Raw genomic sequence first — 22,152 nt, 5'->3', positions numbered from 1 at the left:
ACATCTACTCTGCCTCTCAGTTCCACCCATGTTGCTCCCACTTCAGCCCCCTGCTGAACTTCACGGAAATCACTCCCCCAGCAACCAACAGGTGAAGCAAACCAGTAATTTCCTCAAAGGACCTGCACTATAAAAGGAGGATGCTAGTACCAAACGCATTTACTCAGAGATGTTTTCCTGTTAGGAACAGAGCTCCACAACTCCTGTGCTTTATTTGAGAGCTCTTTGAAGTGGTACTTGGGGAGCATATCAATTACTGTGAAAGCCAAAATAAGTACTAATAAATATTTCAATGATTAATCACTCTAATTAACATGTATTATGCTAATAAAGTGACACCAAGAGTTTTGGCAAAATGTGCCCACGTAGGTGGCAGCAATAACATGTACCACAAATTAATGAAAACTAACTGCTTAAAGAAATAGTGTGCATATGCATAATTAAAATGTATTTTGATTTATATTAGCAAGAATTCATATAATGTTTTACTTATAAATATAATAGTCGTGACTAATTGTGAAATAAAGGGCCTACTCGAGAAGGCCTCATGTTGTTTTTGTAATAGAAAATGTTTATGGATTTTTTTCTGTCTCAGCAGAATTCACACTTGTTCTTTGTTCACACAGTGCTGACCAAATGTAATATTGCTATGTTGAACAAATTGATTTTTTCAAGCTTTCTTGTGAGAACCATGTGTTGTAATACTATTTCCTAACCTTGGATACAATTGTATCCTTTGTGCATGAGAAACTGATGTTCCCAGGACATGACAATGGTACTACTGACTGGAGTTACGATTGCAACAATAGTGTCGCTGGACGAAACTGGTAATGGGAGCGGGAGAAGTGGATCCAATCACAAACATGTGAAAGACTGCCAAACTGTATCACATATATGACATATGGGGCAATTAAACCCTATTGGTTCTCTTAAAAACACACAAGAAGACTGACCAATGGAAAATCTATGAGCTACTTTTGGGAGTTTGATATATTAAGACTGACACATCTGAGAGGCTCTGGCTCTCACGTTCTTATCTATCATTGCTATTACTATTGCTAATATTGCTGTCTCTCTTACACCTATGCCCTTGCTAAATTGGTTCGGTTACCTTAAAGCCCAACTGAGGCTGAACCAATCCCCTTCATTCTCCCTGCCCAATGAAGACCGCATGGATGCCCCACTGATGAAGAAGTCTCTGTTTGCTGTTCCAATTTGGAGAGGTATAACAAAATGAAATTGTCTTTGTTGTAGATTTTTGTTCTTTTCTTTTAGGATTCCAACTGCTATTTTCTTAAAGCCTTAGCTAGATGCTTTTCCAAAATAAGGCTTGCCTATTTTTCTCTTTTGCGTGAAGATCAAACATGCTCTTCGAATTAGAGGGTTAGTTAGATTGTCATTGTCCAAATAAATGTTATTAACAAAGGATTGCTTTTATCCATCTGAGTCTAGATCCTAGATCCCACAGGTGAGGAGCTGCCCGTGAATGAAAATACATGGACAAAGGTCTGCAGTTCCTTACAGTCCTCCATCCCTGCGTTTGTGGACAATTGCTTGCATCACAAATTAATTGCTACCTAATTAATATTTATTAGGCAGGTCATTTTGTGACTCCTGTAATGGTTGATGGTTGGCTGCTGTGCGGTCAGTGCTGGTGTCTGTGTTACAGGCAGTCTCACAAAAGTGAGGGCATGCCACTGAGTCTGCACCTTGCTGTAAAAGCTGAGGTTGTTCCTGAGAACAGAAGTCTGTGTGCCTTCTAAGAAAAGAAGGGCAGTGTCAGACCCTGCAGGAGAAGAGGCTGTCTAGGTGTAGAAGCCCAATGTGTTGCTGGAGTGTGGGGCACTCAGAATGAGCTGACGACTGACAGTGAACGAAGCAAATCCGTACCTAAATCTGCATGGTCTTAAGTCTCTTGTATCTCTGACCACAAGCTGCATAAAGAAGTATTCATGAAGTAGTCACTTTGTGGAACAGTGTTCTAGGCTTCATCATTAAGGGCTGAGTATTGCCACTGCCACCTTTCTCAAATAAAAATATTGGCCTTTTGTTTACATCTGGCTATATTGAATGGCCTGTGCTTGTGGGTGAGATGCGTAAGATTCATATTATTCTTTTGTACAATGTCAGTTATCGCTCTGTTTAATTACTCACCATATATACATGTGATAGTGCACCAAGATCGACACCAGAGTGGAAGTACCCCGGGGGCACCTCGGCAAGCAGGGACGCTGTATCGGAAGAGGTGGAACCACACTGGAGCGGAAGCTGCCACGATGACACGGAAATGGTGGGGTTTTAAACCCTGTGCGTAATGGTACCTGGTGTGCGGCAGGAGAGGAAAGAAACTAAGGGACGGCAGCGTGTGGAGGCAGACAAACATCAGACGCGGAGGAAACCCTGGGGGCCCGTGGATTAGACGCTCCGGAGGAGGACGGCAGCCCGGAGGATCCATCCGCCTAAGGAGGGAGAAGACGCGCATAGGCCGCCATGTTCTGGGAAGAACGTGGCCAGTTCAGGTATGAAGTTTGTCCTCAACGGGATAGGGGGAGAAGGGTTATGGAGATATAAGGGGGGGGGGGTGGATGAGAAAAGGGAAGCACAAATGATTATATACAATTCTGAGCACCAGGCATGTTAATATGAAAAGATAAAAGCAAAGACCATAGAAAAGAAAGAAAGGCATGGGGACAGAGGGAGGAAAAGACAAGGACATTTTTCTACATTAAGAAGAAAAGAAAAGGCAACCGATATTGCAGAGAGAAAGATAGAGAGAGAATGGGCTATATTAAAGAATAACCCAGAGAAGAAAGAAGAGTAAGGAAAAGAATTACTGAAAACAGACCAGGAAAAGGAGAGCGGGGCGACAGGAGGAAAGAAAAGAGACAGCAGAGAGAAATACAGAAAAGAAAAGAGGACAGGATAGGAAAAGGGAAAAGATAAATAGAGCAAAAACATACCTTCTAAACGGCCTCTTATTTTCTTCTCCTCGCATGTAACCTCCTCGGTTGAACTTTGAGATGTCCACCTGAAAAGGAAGAAAGAAGAAATGAAATCAAGAACCAGAACAGACTATGGAAGAGTTCTAGACAATAGACCACAGACTAACAATATTAAAAGAAGGAAAGCAAAGTGTGGAAAGAAAGCAAAAAAAAGAAACCGTAATAAACCCATGCAATATGCCTGAAAGCCTCCATTCTTACTGGACCTGTCACTGTACATAATTGAGAAGGCTCTCAGATTTTTCAAATGATTTCTTGTTTTGTCATTTAAATTTAGATTTCAAAATTGTAAAAATTCCGGAGTTCCAGCACTTTGCAAATTTTTGTATTACTTCCAGGGACAAAATGATTACTTGGCAACCCTACTGCCACCAGGGAGGAACTGCTGCTTTGGCCCTTAAGGTCGAAGCTGTCAATATGAGAGTTGACTTGCATTGGCCTCCAGGGTCGCGACTGTCAAAGATGAGTCCCAATCGGCCTCAAAGATGAACATTCACCTGCAGTTTCCCCAAGAACCGCAACTGCTCAAGAGGAATGCCCAGTTGTGTTGGCCAGAAGGCTGCAACCGACAACAATCCTGTTCAGCGTGTTGCACAGCGCCTGTCTTCCTGAAGGTGGCTAGGCCACAGTCAATGGTCTGCCTCACTGACGCTGAGTTTCAAGTGTGAAGACGTTGATCTCTCAAGCCTTGGCATGGAAATCACCAGCGACATGGAAGAGGTAGTAGGGTATGATGTCTGCACAAACTGAGAGACTGTGCCTGAACATGAGCAGAGGGAAACTATTGCAGCTGATGCTAACGTTTGCTGGCTATGCCTAGCTAGCCTAATATACATTTGAACTTACCTACTGGGCAATCTTTAAAATACTTACAAGTGATCTGTCCCTGTATCAAGCCTATCCCTCTACCCATATCTTTGCCTGAGTCGCATCAGAAATAGAAGGGGGAGCAAGTGGGCACCCTAAGGCTTTCTGCATTTCAGTAGATCACAAAGTGAGTATACAACCCTGAAACTAAACCACTGTTGGATTTGTGTAGAATGTGGAGTATTTTGTAATGCTTTGTGACTTAAATACTTAGTTTACTTAAAAGACTAATGGACTTTACAGGACACTATCATATTATGTCTTTTTGCCTTGTGTTGAGTTGTGAAGTCTTGCCTCACACTATCTTAATGAGACGCCTGTGACAGCCCGCCCTCACTATCTTAGAATCCACTCCGGAAACGGCTGTACTGGTCCTGTTTGTAGAGCAACAGAAGGTCAGACCTCAGGACATTTTTGACAAATTACCTCTCCACCACCACAGTTGAGACCCAGTAACCCCCTGACTGGCCTGCCACACCCCGAATGGTAATGATAGTGTGTGAGTTTGTTAACCCAAAATCTAAAGAATCCTTAGGAAGTACATGGTGGAAGTCCATTAGCACCTTTCACATTGGTCTTCAATTTACAGGCTTCTGTGGAATTCAATTGTATCTTAACCATTTCAAGGATCCTTGAAAACGTTTTTAGGGGAGCCAGTTGAGCTGTTAAATTATTAATAATCCTACTCATCTGTAATGATTCTCATCTAGAAACGTAAGACTCCAGTAAGGTATCGATTATGACCCTAAATTTCACTTTTTCCTCAAACATGCGTGCCAATTCCTTTGGCTATAACAATATTACGACACAATTGTGAAAAATCCCTTTTTGAGTGCAGACCGTAGCATCAGATATTATGTCTACCTCATCAGCGTATATCTCAGGAAGGTCACCAATTGTCTAACACCTTCTAGGGAACTAGTCACAAATGGCTAACCCAATTAGTGTCTTGTTTTACTGCAGTTTATCATGAGATTATATATTTTTGATTAGGAGTCTTGAAAGATTCTGATTCATCTTGTTTTTGAAGTTCGAAAATACATTATTTTAACAAATGTATCAGAGTAAACTGTTTTGCTCGATTTGGCATAATTATAACCAGACTGCATAATGCAAAAGCTTTGCTGTTTTGAATGATTTCTTTGTATAGAGTTAATTGGCTCTTGGCTTAAACAGGCCTATGTGTCACAATTAATGAAACTGAATGTAATTGAACACTGATGCATGATGTCATTTCCAATTGTAAAAACTTGAATTGTTGTTTGAAAGGGGTGGAAGCTCCTCCCAAGCAAGAACCAAAATCCTTGTCAAGATGTACCACAAATGTAGCTAAATTAATCTGTGGTTAACCTTCTGATAGCTTGACACAAAGCAGTCAGACTTAACTTAAAGGCAATGTGTAAAGTATTTAAGCAGCACACAAGAAGTAATAAAGTGAAAACAATACCAGAATGACAAAAATCCAAACAGTAGGACCGGAGGCATTACATTTTAAAGTTCTTCGTGAAAACAGCACCTAAAAGCACAAAGGGCCACTCACAGTATTTTGCTCATGCTAGACCGGGGAACAGACACATGTCCAGCCTGTTCTGATGGAGCATGGGTTGGGTACGGGGACCAGGCTAGTTCTGCTGAAAAGTTACCTTTCCAAGTCAGGTGCAAACAGTTGTGTTTGCATTAGAGAGGGCTGTAAGAAACAGGGTAAGCATCATGGGTAGCTGTTGGAGCACGAAGAGCAGTTTGGGGGAGTCAAAAATGTTCATTAGGGTACTGCGAAGAGCCGTTCTGGTGTCACAAGCAGTCGTTGCTGTAGCTTAGTGTGGCGGTCACATTGTGTTGTTGTTGCTGTACTGCAAAGTGCATCTCCTTCCTCGTTGGTCATTGCTGGTAGTTGCTGTTGGTGAGAAGAGCAGGTCTCACTGGAGCTACGCATGTAGTTGTGGGTGGCAGGGTCTTGAAAGGAACGGAGTTGGAAAGAGCCCAAACTTCATGATTTCACCCTTTCACCAGGAGGAGGTATCACTGATGCCATGGGGATTCTGACTGACTCCAGCAGAGGCCAGCAACAGGGCAGATGCAGGTGCAGTTGCAGCAAGTCAGCTAGGCAGTTGCAGAGAGCCCTCACAATTTTTTGTGTTCCTGTAGCTCACACAGGTCAGCCAACGGACACTTGGAGTCCCTCTAGGTAGCCTGGGATGAAGGAAAGCAGATAATTATTTCCATATCAGATAGCAAAGGCTGTCACGACTCACGTGCTGCTGGCGCCTGGAATTTGCAGATCTGGTGGCGTGGATCTTCAATGTTTGACTTTGGCCCAAAAAGGGGCGACTCTTTCTGGTAGCCACGGTGCTGTAGGCAATGGAGACGCCAAGAACAGACCGTGCCCTTCAGAAAATAGCGCCAGAGGGAAAAACCCCTTAGAAAAAGGGGAAAAACCTCCAAACAGGAAGATTCCTGGAAAAAACAAGAACAAACAAACAGGAATCCAAAAGGAGCAAAAGTCAGGAAACACAGAATGCTGAAATCCAGAGCCAAAAGGTGAGGAAATCAGGAGCGAAGACACTAACTGAGCAGAAAGTGTTGCAGCGCAAAGAAAGAAGAAAACACAGCCCTTATATACTAAAAAACAGGAAGTGACCCACAGGAAGTAAAAGGACACCATCTTAGACAGGGAAACAACACATAGAACAGAATAGAACAGGAAGCATAGAGAATAGGAAACAAGGAATGCTGGGAAAGAACAGGAATCTGGGAAGGGGGAAAAGACATAAAGAAAGGCACAACAAAAGACTGCAGAAAAGAAGAAAAGAAGAAAAAAGGGAAAGAAACGAAAAAACAGGTAAGAGGGGTCATAGACCCCTAGTATAGTGGAAAGCAGAAGGTAGAACGAGGCCCCATGCAAGTCTGGGGCCTCGAAATGCGCAGGAGAGGCTGGGGGCGCGTCGCGTCCTAGCAACGCGGTGCGCGGCCCGAGCCGAACGCCCGGCTTGAGTCGAGCTCTCAGCTCGCGCCGCACCGCACGGCGCGACAGTAGGTCCCCCTCCCGAAGGTCCAGGTTTGAGAGGAAATAAACAGTGAAAGCGTTGAATCAGGAGAGGTGCGTGAACGGAAGATGCATCTTCCCAAGAGCATTCACTGAGAGGATAACCCTTCCAATGAATCAGATACTGAAGGCGTTTGTGAAAAAGACGAGAGTCACAAATTTCCTGTACTTCATATTCAGGAACATCATCCACGAGTACAGGAGGTGGACAAGGAAACTGACGTGAGTAAGGGTCAGGCACATAAGGTTTAAGCTGAGAAACATGAAAGACCGGATGAATCTTCCATGTATGAGGTAAGTGAAGACGGACAGTGACAGGATTGACCAACTGAAGAATACGGAAAGGCCCATAGTAACGAGGTGTGAACTTATTTTGAGAAAGACGTGAGGGTAAGAATTTGGAGGAGAGCCAGACTTTATCTTGCGGATGATAGTCTGGATTGGTTGCACGTCTCTTGTCTGCAGCCTTCTTCATATATCTCTTGGTATGTAACAAATTAGATCGAATTAGTCTATGGATTTGGAGAAGGCGTTTGGAGAAATAGGTAATAGCGGGTAAAGGAGAGTTGGATTGTGGAGAAGTAGGAAAAGAGGTAGGATGAAAACCATAAGAACAGAAAAAGGGAGTGACCTTGGAGGCACTATGGACTGAGTTATTGTAGGAAAATTCAGCTATAGAGAGGTAAGTGTACCAGTTACTTTGGGTAGAATTGCAAAAGCATAGAAGATATTGCTCTAGTCCTTGGTTCAGACGCTCGGTCTGGCCGTTGGTCTGAGGATGGAACCCTGAAGACAGGGCTCTATTAATATTTAGTGTTTTACAAAAATGCCTCCAAAATCGGGAAATGTACTGAGGTCCTCTATCAGATATTATGGTATGTGGAAGTCCATGGAGACGGAAGATATGATCAATGAATATTTGACTTAGTTCTTGAGAAGTAGGTAGCCTTTTCAGGGCAGTGAAATGAGCCATCTTCGTGAAAGAATCCACAGTGACCATGATGACCCGGTTTCCTGCTGATGGTGGGAGTGAACACATAAAATCCGTAGAGATGGTATGCCATGGGGCCGGTGGAACAGGCAAAGGCTGTAGTAATCCTGCCGGTCTGGTATGGGGTATCTTGATTTGGGCACATATGGGACAGGCTTGAACGTATCTTTCCACATCCAGCTTCCAGGTAGGCCACCAGAAAAATCGTGAAAGAAGTTCTTGTGTGGCCTTGATGCCTCTATGACCAGCTACAGGTGAATCATGGCACATTTGTAATGCCTTTTCTTGCACCTTGTTAGTAGGGAGGAATATCAGGTTTTGATAATAAAAATATCCTTGTTTCTTATGTAATAATGGTCTTAGTTCTTCTATGTCGTGGTCCGATAGGTTGGCGTATTCCAGTTGTACTTCTTCCAGGAAAGACTGAGCCACTCCAACGATCTTACTGGGTTCCAGAAGATACTGAGATGAGGAAGGAGTACACTCTGGATATCGGCGAGACAGAGCATCAGCCAGAATGTTTTGAGATCCAGGAATATATGTGATGAAAAAATCGTACTGACTGAAGAAAAAGGCCCAGCGGGCCTGACGACTATTCTGGCATACAAAATTTCGTAAACATTGTAGGTTACGGTGGTCTGTCCTCACCTCAAATGGTTCCTTGGAACCCATCAGAAACTGTCTCCACTCAAGGCAGGCTGTTTTCAGAGCCAATAATTCCCTTTCCAGTACAGAATAGTGTTGTTCAGCTGTGGAAAGGATATGAGACAAGTAGAAAACAGGATGTTCAAGACCATCATCCTCTTGTCGTTGGAGTAAGACAGCTCCGATGGCTCTCTCAGAAGCATCAGTTACGACTATAAATTGTTTGGTGGTATCTGGATGTCTCAAGATGGGGGCTTGGGTGAAGGCTCTCTTTAATTCTTGAAAGGCTGCTTCAGCCGCTTCAGTCCAGACAAACCCTTTCTTTAAATTTTCCTTTTTTAAGGTGTGAGTTATGTGGCTAGTCAGTCTGGCAAAGTCTAGAATGAATTGTCGATAGAAGTTTGCTAACCCTAGGAAACATTGTGTTTCTTTTATGGAAGAAGGAGAAGGCCACTCTAGGATAGCTTGTACCTTTTCTTGATCCATAGTTATGCCGGTGGGACTTAAATGATAGCCCAGATATTTGACTTCCGTCATGTCGAACTCACATTTTTCTGGTTTGCAAAATAGTTGATGAGCACGAAGTCTTTGAAGAACTTGTTTCACATGGGAAAAATGGAGTTCAGGATTTCTAGAATAAATAAGAATATCATCTAGGTAGATCACGACTGTCTGATTCAGAAGGTCTGAAAACACTGAGTCCATAAATCTCTGGAAGATTGCCGGGGTGTTAGTGAGACCAAACGGCATAACCCTATATTCAAAATGGCCAAATGGAGTCCTGAAAGCTGTCTTCCATTCGTCGCCTTCTTTTATGCGTAAAAGGTGGTAAGCTCCTCGTAAATCTAATTTAGTAAAACGTTGAGCCCCTCTGATAGCTTCTAGTATGTCCCTGATGAGAGGCAAAGGATAACGATCTTTAATTGTTATTTTATTCAGACCTCGAAAATCCAGGCAAGGACGAAGATCCTTTGTCTTCTTGGGCACAAAAAAGAGAGGAGCCCCAGCCGGAGACGACGATGGAACAATAAGACCACTCTGTATATTTTCGTCCAGATACTCTTTTAGAACTTCCCTTTCGGGTTCCGTGAGAGAGTACATCCTCCCAAAAGGAACAATTGTGCCGGGTTCCAATGGAATAGCACAATCATATTCTCGATGTGGAGGTAGCACAGGTTTCGACGGTTTTTGGAAAACATCCTGAAACTCCAAATGGTGGTCTGGGACCCCTTGGACCGTATTAATGGACATACCAGTGGCACCTTCAGTATCTAAGGATCTTTTCGGAGACCAATACTTGTCGGAAGTAAAACAGTTCTCATGACAAAATTGCGAAGACAAAGAAACTGTCCGGGTTACCCAATTTATATACGGGTTATGTCTGATGAACCACGGAATTCCAAGAATGATGGTATGGTTGGGGGACGTGATAAGATCGAAGGAAATGTGTTCTTGATGGTTTCCCACCTGTAGACTTAACATCAGGGTAGTAGTGTCTACAGGACCCGAGGATATCAAGGATCCATCCACGGTGTGTACCTGTTCGGGTACTTCTTTTGCTTGTGTAGGAACTTGGTGAGCAGCAGCCCACGTCTTGTCCATGTATATACCACTAGCACCACAGTCTAGTAATGCCATAGTCTTTTCTTGACGACCGTCAGGAAGTTGTAACAGGACAGGAAAAATGAACAAGGCGGTTGTATTGTCATTAAAGGAGCTGATGGAAGGTATAGCTGTAGATCCCGTCCCCTCCCTTCTTACAGAGGACGGGAGGTGGCGTTTCCCGAAGGCCTGGGTGGACGTACAGGACAGGTACGAAGCATGTGACCAGCAGAACCACAGTACAGGCACAACCCTCTCTTGCGTCTGTCTTCTCGTTCACTAGCAGAGAGCGGACCTCGGGTAGTATCCACCTGCATGGGTTCCCCTTCGATGTCTCTAGCAGGAGTGCGAGGTTCCTCGGAACGCTGCAGGCAAGCTCGTGAGCTACTTGGCTGGGAAAACCCTCTACTCCTTTTCTTTTCCGATCTCCGTTCCTGAAGACGATATTCGATGGACAGTGCTTGATCCATCAGGCCACGAAGATCTTCCGCTCTGGTAGAATGTACTAGTTCATCCTTTATTTCTTCTTTGAGTCCTCTACGAAATAAAGTTACCAGAGTACGTTCCACCCAAGTGGTCTCTGCCGCCAGCTGACGAAAACGGGTTATATATTGCAGGACGTCTTGAGAGCCTTGTTGGATGTCACATAGGGCTTCTTCAGCAGAGGCTTCCAATCCAGGACGGCTAAACATCTGTTTGAAGCGACTCACAAAGGTGGAATAGTCCGACAATACAGGGTCGTTGGAGGACACCATCGGGGTTGCCCAGGCCAAGGCTGGACCGGTTAAGGCACTGATAAGATAACCCACCTTGGTCCTGTCGTGGGAGAATTGGGTAGGTCGGAAGGCGAAGTACACTGTTAATGCATCCAGGAACTCGCGAAGCCTGGTTGGTTCACCAGAGAAACAAGGGGTAGAAGCGGAGATAGTTGGAACATCACTGGTGCGGAGAGCCAAAGCCTGTCGTAACGCAGCATTTTCATTGCGTAGTTGTTGCAATTCCTGAGCTTGTTGCTGAATCGTGGTCAAAAGAGATTGTTCCGGATCTGCAGCAGCCGCCACTGTGTCATCCATGATGTTTGAGGACGTCGGAATGGTTGGGCGCTGCAATCTGTCACGACTCACGTGCTGCTGGCGCCTGGAATTTGCAGATCTGGTGGCGTGGATCTTCAATGTTCGACTTTGGCCCAAAAAGGGGCGACTCTTTCTGGTAGCCACGGTGCTGTAGGCAATGGAGACGCCAAGAACAGACCGTGCCCTTCAGAAAATAGCGCCAGAGGGAAAAACCCCTTAGAAAAAGGGGAAAAACCTCCAAACAGGAAGATTCCTGGAAAAAACAAGAACAAACAAACAGGAATCCAAAAGGAGCAAAAGTCAGGAAACACAGAATGCTGAAATCCAGAGCCAAAAGGTGAGGAAATCAGGAGCGAAGACACTAACTGAGCAGAAAGTGTTGCAGCGCAAAGAAAGAAGAAAACACAGCCCTTATATACTAAAAAACAGGAAGTGACCCACAGGAAGTAAAAGGACACCATCTTAGACAGGGAAACAACACATAGAACAGAATAGAACAGGAAGCATAGAGAATAGGAAACAAGGAATGCTGGGAAAGAACAGGAATCTGGGAAGGGGGAAAAGACATAAAGAAAGGCACAACAAAAGACTGCAGAAAAGAAGAAAAAAGGGAAAGAAACGAAAAAACAGGTAAGAGGGGTCATAGACCCCTAGTATAGTGGAAAGCAGAAGGTAGAACGAGGCCCCATGCAAGTCTGGGGCCTCGAAATGCGCAGGAGAGGCTGGGGGCGCGCCGCGTCCTAGCAACGCGGTGCGCGGCCCGAGCCGAACGCCCGGCTTGAGTCGAGCTCTCAGCTCGCGCCGCACCGTGCGGCGCGACAAAGGCAGGCCTCAAAGAAGCAAAGCAGTCCATTCTTCTGGTAGGAGGTCAGTCCTTCTATTTCTTCCACAAGTCCAGGAGTGTTCTGATGAGTCGCTCTGGAGATCCATTATGTATATAAGATGCCAGACAGATGTGGTTCTGGAACTTTCTTCCTTTTACATGTCAAGGCTCCACATTGTCTGGGGTTGGCAAAAGGCAGGGCAGGCCTGGTGGGAAGAAGACAAAACCTTTGAAGTGTAAGTAGGGCTGGGTACATTCATCCACTGCGGGTAGCCCATGAAGTCCACACCTAAGACCCCTGTGTGTTAGTGCCTAGAACCAATGCACAAACACAAACAGCAGAGCTATTCACAGTCATGTGACTAAGGGCCATATGTACGAACACTATTTCCCATAGACCCAGAATGGGTAAAAACCTTTGCTACATCTGGCCCTAAGTGCCTAGCAGAAAACACAGTTAGTTAGGATGAGAAAATGCCAACTTTCTAAAAGTGACATTTTAAAAACTGTATCTTAAAGCTAGCCTGAGACATGTTTTACTGTGTTACTTGAGTGGGCAGCACACTGGGTGCTACTGCCAATAGGAGAACAATACTCAATAGGGGAACTGGTAGCACCATTTAATAGGGGCTTAAAAGCAAATTAAATGTGCCAGTTAGGTGTAGTACAAATTAATCATGTTTAAAGGAGAGAGCACAAGCACTTTAGCAGTGGTAAAGTGCACAGAGTCTAAAAGCCAACAAAAACGAATTCAGCAAACAAGAGGTAAAGGCAAGAGTTAAAGGTGAAAACCACGCAAACGATACCAACTGTAACAACAATCCACACATTTTGAGTAGCATTTCTGCAATTAAAAATGGGTGCCTCAATGTGTGATTCAGAGGAACCCAGAGTGTGGTTGGGGAGATTATTCTATTAAAACCATTGACAGAAAAATGTTGATGGCTTTCTGATATTCATTGTACGATCCACTAAAACGAAATTAGGATTGAGCGATCTTACTTTAGGCATCCCAATATAGTGGTAGCTCCTCTCTCATACTAGAATCACAGAGCATTAGCTGGATTTCCCCCTTTATCAACTGTTCTGACCTGACTTCTCTGGAACCAGACAATTTCAAATACAGTATTTTCAAAGTGATACAACATCAGAGCTTAAGTAGTCTTTATCCTTCCACTGAAAAGACAGAAAAAACATGCTATTTAAATTATCTCTACATTTTGGAAGTCACCATGATCTTAAACAATGATGATGAATTTTCAAGCTGTGTTTCAGTTGACAAAGAGATTGTTATTAAGTAAAACAAAGCAGATAATTGTGAAAAAAGACAGCAAGATTTCAAATAAACAACTCTTTCCACAAACACTAAGATCCGTTAGCACCTTGAAGAGCCTCAGGCAAGACATACGCCATTCATAAAATCATGGTCGAAGGCATTCCACAGTTCATTTCACTGCAACTGAATGGTAAAAACAAAAGCTTTGTCAGTACTGCTAACAATTTCAGGAAAGCTGCACCTCTTTTATGTCTCCTTCTTTTCATTGCAAATTCTCCTTTCACCCATTTTCCTGTCCCATTCATTGACTTGGTCTCATTTAATTGATAAAGTGATCTGTGATAAAGTGCTTTGGTAATCACTAGGATTCATCAACCACTTTCTACTCTTAAAGCCAAGAAAGAAAGGTTGTTCACTCCCCTCGTCTGCAAATGTCGTCTCCCTCTCCTTCGGCTATCCACAGTCTCTGACGGATTGCTTTAGGTATCCACTTTTCCTGAGTGACTGTCAATAGTTTCAAACTATTCAGGAACTTAGGTAATGAATTTACCAGGTGAATGATTTTTTAAAAACTTTATTGTGAGGAATCTCCCATTATAAAAAAAAGCCTCTGTAAGCAAAGATACTTTTTGGGCCTTCAAAATCACACATTGTGAACATAGTCCTTGGCACATAAAGGAACCTTCTTGTGCGCTCTTGCGTTGATTTTGAAAGGGAAAAATGTGTCAATGACAGTGAAGTTAGCCAATGACTGAAGTGGGTTGGTCCATTGCCCCATTCTAGATGCTGTAGTGGGAAGAAGAAAGTGTGAATATCTCATTAAAAGACCAGTGGATGAAGAAGGCAGGCAGAATGCTCCTATCAGTAAGTATATTATAATCACAGCAAAATAAAAATCTATTGGTTAACGCTAGGCCTAAACTAATGTCAAGGCAATACCGAAAGATTTACTATTCCTAACTCCATACGTATTTCCCTTGAACATATTGTTGCATAGGCTCTCATTATCTTAATGAGACTACTGGATTTGGAGCAACAAGATCGTCCACGATGTGGGGGACTGAGTCTGGCCCACGGTAGATGACGCTTGTCACTCCAAATCCGGGTTTTGCTCCGGCTAACTAGCAGTGCCTCATCTCTCCCAAACGGTAGAGACAAATGGGCAGCGGAGCGCATGACATCTCAGTACTTCTCAGGGAAGTCGTGGTCACTCAGGTCACAACTGGTTCTCTCATACACAGTGCAGTCTCATATATAAATGACAATAGAGGCAGTATAAGTTTTAAAGATTGGTTTAATAAAACGACTGCATTTTGGATAACAAAGCGTAAGCTGCAATAACCAGAACTACACAACACAATAATATTAAAATAGTAACAATGAGAGAGAAGCACAAGAATAAGGCTATCATAGTGCCGCTAGATTATTCTCTCTCTAAGTTATATTTTGAGAACAGCATGTTAAGCTCTAAGCCTGCCTTTCGGGGTCCCCCGGGAGGACATCAACCCTCATACCTGAGCAAAGGCCTGTAATCTGCATCAGCATTTGCAACGGGGCATTCAGCATACAGTTGTGGTTCCCTGGCTGGAATCTCCCTCTTGACGTGTACTAGGACTAGAAAGTGTTTTTCTAATTAACATCCAGATGTTCTAAGAAAATGTACCTACGTAAGGATGTGTATTTTCTATGAATGCTGGAGACTAAACTTCTACCACGTTTACCGGCAATGTACCAGACTGTAGCCTTGACTGAAGCACAGGACGATCAAGAATGCATTATTTGAGAACACAGTGCTGAGCTAAGCTAAACAGTGCGATAGAAGAAATTAAAACAAGAAAGTAAAAACTGGTTATTGTAAAATATCAATGCGAAGCTGAATAAAATATATCTAGGGCAAAGTGCACAGCGGCCTAGTATGTTAAACTAACGTGCATGGAGCTATACTTGAAATGGCTACACAACAATATATTGTCACATACATATATCTAGAATTAGCTATAGAAAATCCCTGCATACATACTTGTAGATGGAACTGGAAAACACGTTAGAATTTACATGTGTTCCTGCAAATGAAAACAATACAACAGGTAAAAGAAGTTATCAGACACTTGAGGGAAACTTGGCATCTAGCAGTCTAGTATGAGTATTAGGTCCCTTTTCTGATGTAGTAAGCTAGAATTCGGAGATCCACAGTTGATTACGAGAAGAAAAACAAATCAAAATATCATTCTATATATCAAACAATTGTGACATCTCAGTATAGTAGCACTTTCCAAACAACTGCTTTGCAAATGAGAGAAGCAGGAGCCTTCAACACATGAGGAGGTCTATTGGCACAACATTATTCTGTTTTTTGGGGAAGTTCAGGACAGTGAGACCAGAGTATTCTGGCTACTGCCAGTAATGGGTATAATGGTAACACAATAATGACACTAGAACACAACGGATTACAAGCAAGGAGACAAACGTAAATGCGAAAGAACTTTCTGCTCCATTCCTGCTACCATAATAATCACCAGCAATAGGCATTGCAGAATGGTGCTTTTTTGATGACTTCTGTTGAGGTTTTCATTTCCATTCTGACATCATTTATCGGAGGGCCTCTTTAAGGAAAATTGTTTAAGGAAAAATTGAATAGCGCATAAAGTGCTATAAACAAAAGAATGACATTGGGTAAAAAAATGAAAAAAAAACAAAAAAGGCTTGGATCTGGTCTTAGCAAATGGTTTCAACTGTTCTCCAACCAGTGCAGCTACAGGAACAGAAGGTGTACACACTCAAGGGAGGATGTAATAGATTAAAGGGTGCCAATGTGAAGGGCATCACAGCTGAGCTCGTAGGAGGGGCAGGGCATCTTCAGAGATGGGTAGGCACCTAGGCAGAAATGTGGGTAAGTTCGCCTTAAAATTAAAGTTCATAAAGTGCGAATGACAAGTAGTTAAAACATGAATGCATCAATAAATAGGGTGCCAGACAAACACATCTCTCCAGCTTATCTCAGTTATGTTATTGTGTTTAGTGCCACAAATATGCAGGAAGCCAGTCCAGCAGGAAACAACCCTCACGTATGTCTCTAGAGAGTGGACAGATGGGACCTGTGCCCTATCTCTGTTTATCTTGCCTCTCCTCCTGTCTTTGGGTCACACCACCACATTTGTTAAATATGCCAGGAGGCAACTCTGAAAACAAAGCAGACACTGCATCCTTGTCACACAATTTGATGTGTCTAACTACCTTTCATTGCAAAACAGTGTCTATTGCTTGAAATGTTTAAATCTGACATCTGTATTTTTGTAAGTGTGTATATGTCTTTACCATCCTCTTCCTCCTTCTAGCCCTTACTAAATGAGGTTTTACCTCCTCTACCCCCTTTTCACACACCTTGACCAAGACTTTTTTTTCTATTTCTACTGTCTCTCCAAACTCCTCCCATAAAACCATCCCTAATCCCCAGCACTTCTTGATAAATGCTGGTAAGAGAGAATCGGAGTAATGAAGATTACCGGTAAGTAATCCAAGCAATCTACAACATACATACAAAGTCACACTTGAACATTATGCAAACAGACTTCTGTTTCTTGGTGGTCTGGCATGCTGTCTGTATATTTAAGGCACTTGACAAAATAAACTAACAGGAGAAGCTAGAGAGGTGTGTCCTACTTACTGATGACCTGTAATTTGGGCTTTTTTTGCTAAATTAAACATATAGAGAGAAACACATGCACCCTCTACATTGACCTTTGTATGTGGCCCCACCAGTTTTATCGGTAGCTTGGAGTGTGCCCTAACTAACATTCACTTCTTCATTCTTGATCTGCATGGATGTTTTTTATTTAAAGAAAGAGACGGTAAATGGTTAAAAAAAATTCACCTTGGACGTTTGTGGCAGGAATGATTTGTTTGTTTGTGTGGTGCGTTAAGGCTGTGTTTAGGTGAGAGGCACCACCATGTTTTCTGGCGCCTTCCAAGCAAAAGATCAACTTCCTGTATTTGCATCACAAGGGGACAGGAAAAGGTGAAATACATTGGCACGCTGTTCCATTTTTGAAAGGTGTAAGGTTTCGTTGGCCTGCCATACAGAAGGTGCATTTACTTTTGTATATAATGTGGTTGTCCTCAGTGTGTACTTTGGCTCCAGAGATAGGGCAGAGGTCTCCGGCGTTGAGATCAGAGAATTTTCAGTTCCCTCCTCACTAAATAAACGATGCAATTTGTCTGCACATTTTAACCTCAGAGAAACTCTTGCAGGTTTAACTTAATTTATGAAGGCAAGAAGTTGTTGCATTTTTTATTTTATTCCGTCTTTTTTTGATTTGCTTAGACCATGTATTCTGAAGTACACCTCTGGTTTGCGTGGACATATTTTGTTAGAGATTATGTTTATACATTTTGGTATTTTGTTCAACATACTGATGAGTTTGAATTTCAGTAATTCAGAACTGCTAAATGCAGTTTTTGGGTTAGGACTTTCATTTCCGTACCTAGACTACTTGCTTGTGACAGAGGTAAATTTTAGCGCTGTCCCTCATGTCAGTAAGGCATTAGACTTTGATAAGTTTATTTCATGAAAGTTAAAGAGTGGAAAGACTAACATGGAAAGCTGTACTGACATGCATTGTTTTTTAAAGTGCTTGTAGAAATGATATTACATTTCTTGGGCTTTATGAAAGATTAATGACGTCAAAATTATGTGCAAGTGAGAAAAATGAAGTTCTCTGTTAAACCTAATGTAATGCAATAATAAATCTTTTCCACTGTAAAATGAAATGTATTTCTCTTACTGATGAAATAGTACTAATGATGAAGTTATAAATTTGCATATTTCATGTGTTTTACTAAAATGTATTAAGTGCAATTCATAATTTTCCTTGTGTTAGCATAACTGTAGCCTACAGGCATTGCATTTTGCAGTCATGTAATAGTGTTTAATTATTTTGTCAGATTTCGTTCCCATGAGAAGCAAAGTCCCTTTTGTACTGTCAATTGTTTAACTATGGAAAGTCATACCCATTTGTCCTTGAGAATGTGAAAATGAGAATGTGAATTTTCTAAATAATTTTTGTCCTTTTTGTACTTTAGGTATTTTGCCTTGATGTGTTCCTCAACACACATCTATTTCCCTGATTTGGTTAGCTTTAGGGTTAACCTGTGCCCAGCCAAAGATTATTGACTGCTAAATTTGAATTGACTAATGATTGCAATTTCTGAACATTGTGTAATATCAGTATCACAGATATTCCTGTTAATGTTATATAGTCTTCTTCTTGAATGCTTGGTTTTATTGATGTTAGTTTGTCAGAATCTATTTCATCGCTTTGGGCAACCGTTGGTGATTATATACCTTTATCATTTGGTTTTGCGCATTGTCTACATGACTTTGAGCTTATGTTTGTAATAAATCTTTTAACTTTATTCCTGATTGTAGATTACCTTCCGTGGCCACAGAGATCATGGGGTCTAAATTGTTGGGGTGGTGTTAAAATATTGTTGATGGTTCACCACACATCTTTCTGGATCCAAAGATTCATCGATCTCATTGCGCCTTTGATTCCTGCAAATAATGCATACACACTTGCATACATAAGTTTAAGAGATGATGCTACATAATGACATTTAAAATGTTATACCAATGAGATAATTACTTATTAAACTGTAGCTTTAGAACTGCCTGTCTAACTCACACAGCCCTGCACACTGGGAAACCATCATACATCACCTCTAAACTCAAAAAGGTAGGACAGACCAGAAAACTAAAAAGCTCAAACTCCTCATTCCGCCTAGAGCTCACAAAAAAAACCCAGACATGTTCCTTTACGAGCAATGCCCCCAAAATATGGAACTCCATTTCAGTACACATCAGGTCAAACCCCTCTTTCCAGAACTTCAAGAAGCAGCTAAAGGAGTTCCCCCTCAACCAACATCTTAGATAACGAGTCATCCATCTCCTACATGACCTAGTCCCCTCCACTGAGATTTCTCCACCTAACCCCTATTTACACTCTGATATCTTTGATTCAGTGCAGCTACACTGTTTATATTATTCATCTGTAATGAACATGTACTTGTGTAAAGCGCTCTTATCAGCACTACATAAAACTCTAAAATAAAATAAATAAAAAAACTGTTCATTTCTGCGCAATACCATTCTGCTCACCCATGAACACACATGTGCACATCTCTAAATGGTGATGTTTGAGAACCATCTTCCCAGAGGCTAGTGTAATGCCACCTGTGACACAACAGAATGAGCTAACTGTCATGCTGACCCATTTCGTAACAGTTCTTGCTTACACTTGTACTCTTGTGCCCGTTTATCAGATTCTTGCACAAGTACGTCGAAGCAGAAAAGTGACCACCAATTTTCCCTACCTGGGCCTTTGTTTTTCCACTTTTATCTGTCCAGCTGAGAGAAAACATATGCAACTCCAGTGTCTGTCCAATTACACATTATTATTACCAGAGTAGGTAAACTAGTTACTAAGTGGCGCTCACCAGACAATTTTAATTCTGGCCTTTGTCTTTCTTCAGTCTAGGACTGGATAATTGTTGTGATAGGTAGGACACATCGAGAATGGATTACTTTAAGTTGAATCACTCACAAGCACTTTAATCCAGTTTACATCCCAGATGACATAACCCTGTCTGTGATACCCTTGAACATCTAGCCCTGGTACCCGTGTTACAGGCCTGTCTCCTGTCTGTCACACCCCTGTAACCCTGCGTCCGGGTACCCTGTGCTACATGTCTGCTGCCTGTCTGTGATACATCTGTACTTCAGCGCCCTCGTACTCCGTACTAGATCCCTGCTGCCTGTTGTGAAACCCCTGTACTTCAGAGCACTTGTACTCTGTGCAGCCTGCTGTGTGTGATATCCCTGTAACTCATCTCCCTGCTACCCCATGCTACAGGTCTGCCTGCTGTGTGTGATATCCGTGGACCTCATCGACCTGGTACGCCATGCTACAGGTCTGCCTGCTGTGTGTGATGTCCGTGGACCTCATCGACCTGGTACGCCATGCTACAGTCTCCGCCGTGCTAGGTCTGCCTCCTGTCTGTGATTTCCTTATCCTTCAGCACCCTTGTAGCCTGTGCTATAGGTCTGCCCCCTGTCTGCGATTCCACTGTACTTCAGCATCCCTGTTCCCAATGCTATAGGTCTGCCACCTGTCTGTGATACCCCTGTACTTCAGTGCCCTCGTACCCCATGCTACAGGTCTGCCACCTGTCTGTAATATCCCTGTAATTCAGTGCCTTTGTTCCCCATGCCACAGGTCTGCCTGCTGTGAGTGATACCCCGTACCTCAGCGACCTGGTGCCCCATGCTACATGTCTGCCTCCTGTCTGTGACACCTTTGAGAGAGCGTAGATTTATATAACCCATATTAGAGTAGAATATCTATATTAATGTGTGACAATGTTGCATAGAAAACGACAATAATAGTGACTTTTGCTTAAACGTGCATTTGAATTATGACTATAGTGTGTGGCAAAACAATGTATACGCAAACTCATAAATAGAATCATTAATGCTATGATTATTCGAGTTATATTAACGATTACGATATTGCATTTATATTAAAAACCTTATAGGCCTTAGCGTGAGCTGCAGTTTAGCTGCCTGGCTCTCATATTAAAGGCATTTTCTCTTTGTTTTTCAGTGTGCTGACTTGCAAAGGGCCATGACCCTGCAAATGTTCTTTTCTTCCAGCTCGGTAGATGCATGTATCTTTTATGATTCCGTTCCCATCCGCATGCTTACTGCTTTAGTATAAATTTTATGTAGCAAATTCAAACAAATGTAGAGTAATGTGATGTACAAGGACGTTTAAACCATGGACAAAGGAACTCATGACCCGAGAAGACGTGCCAAACCGTGAAGAAACCACCGGATGTGCCCCCTCTGAAGACGTCAATTATGAAGACCAATCAAAGTGTTATGAATTATCGTGGGGTGACAATTGGGATTACTTAATGTATAATTTGATAGGTTAAAGATAGTGGGGTATAACAAATGTCCAATAGAATTTTGGGGGAAGGTATTACGAAAAAGGATAAAAACCCATGTCACAGAAGGGTCGAGAGAACTAGGTAGGGAATGCTATTGATTTATCCAGAAACTCTGTCACTGTATTTGGTGACTTTGAGTCTTATTAAAAACCATCCTCATCCATAGACTGCCCCATACACTTCTCCTCCTTATGAGGGATGTGTCCCCTGTCCTTTAGACAAAGTTTAGACTGATGGTGTTTTGACTGATGTCCTGAAGACGAAGACTGATCCTGTGCGCTGACCCAATCCTTGGAGGGTAATTATGACAATGCATTTGTAATTAGTCTGTTTGCTTTTCCTTTCTAGGTACCAACTGCTCGTTTTGCTAGGGACCATAGGTAGATGTTTTTCAAATTGATGTTCTAAATTGTTTTGCATGAAGCCCAACATGCTGATGCTAATCTGTGGATAGGATAGGAGTTCACTTGACTGACGCAAATAGACAAATGACTGACATTACGCTATGCTGAACCGAGATGTATATGAAATTGTATTCTAATCTATGTTCACGCCGTGTTATGTTTTTATGATCGTGATTCTTGCATTAATGAAATCTTATCACAGTTGCCATATCGTGACTATGCTTTTATGTTTCCTGGTACTAAGATTATCTCTTCTGCTCGTAGATTGTAATCAATAGGGAATAAAATTCATAAAATTCTATCGAAGGTGTGGTTATTCATGGCTGAAAGGTCATGGTTGCACCGACAATTTGATTAATGTCTTTAACCAAAGTAAAATGCATTGTGGTGGTGAATATTGATGACATTATTGATATATT

At 42.3% G+C, this 22,152-nt stretch overlaps 1 long non-coding RNA gene across 2 annotated transcripts; it reads left to right on the top strand.

Moving 5' to 3' along the window:
* Nucleotides 1-2,267: 2,267 nt before the first annotated feature.
* On the top strand, nt 2,268-22,007 carry LOC138260074 (uncharacterized). Of its 2 annotated transcripts, none has more exons than XR_011198804.1 (3): nt 2,268-2,519; nt 20,231-20,330; nt 20,981-22,007. It is a non-coding gene; the product is annotated as an uncharacterized lncRNA (long non-coding RNA). The 2 variants fall into 2 exon arrangements; XR_011198803.1 differs by having other exon boundaries at nt 20,231-20,361; nt 20,594-22,007.
* Nucleotides 22,008-22,152: the final 145 nt, after the last annotated feature.

The sequence above is a fragment of the Pleurodeles waltl genome, chromosome 9 (assembly GCF_031143425.1).
Source record: "Pleurodeles waltl isolate 20211129_DDA chromosome 9, aPleWal1.hap1.20221129, whole genome shotgun sequence".
In the NCBI taxonomy this organism is placed as follows: domain Eukaryota; kingdom Metazoa; phylum Chordata; class Amphibia; order Caudata; family Salamandridae; genus Pleurodeles; species Pleurodeles waltl.
The sequence above is the reverse complement of the archived record's forward strand: the minus strand, read 5'-3'. Positions and strand labels throughout refer to the sequence as shown.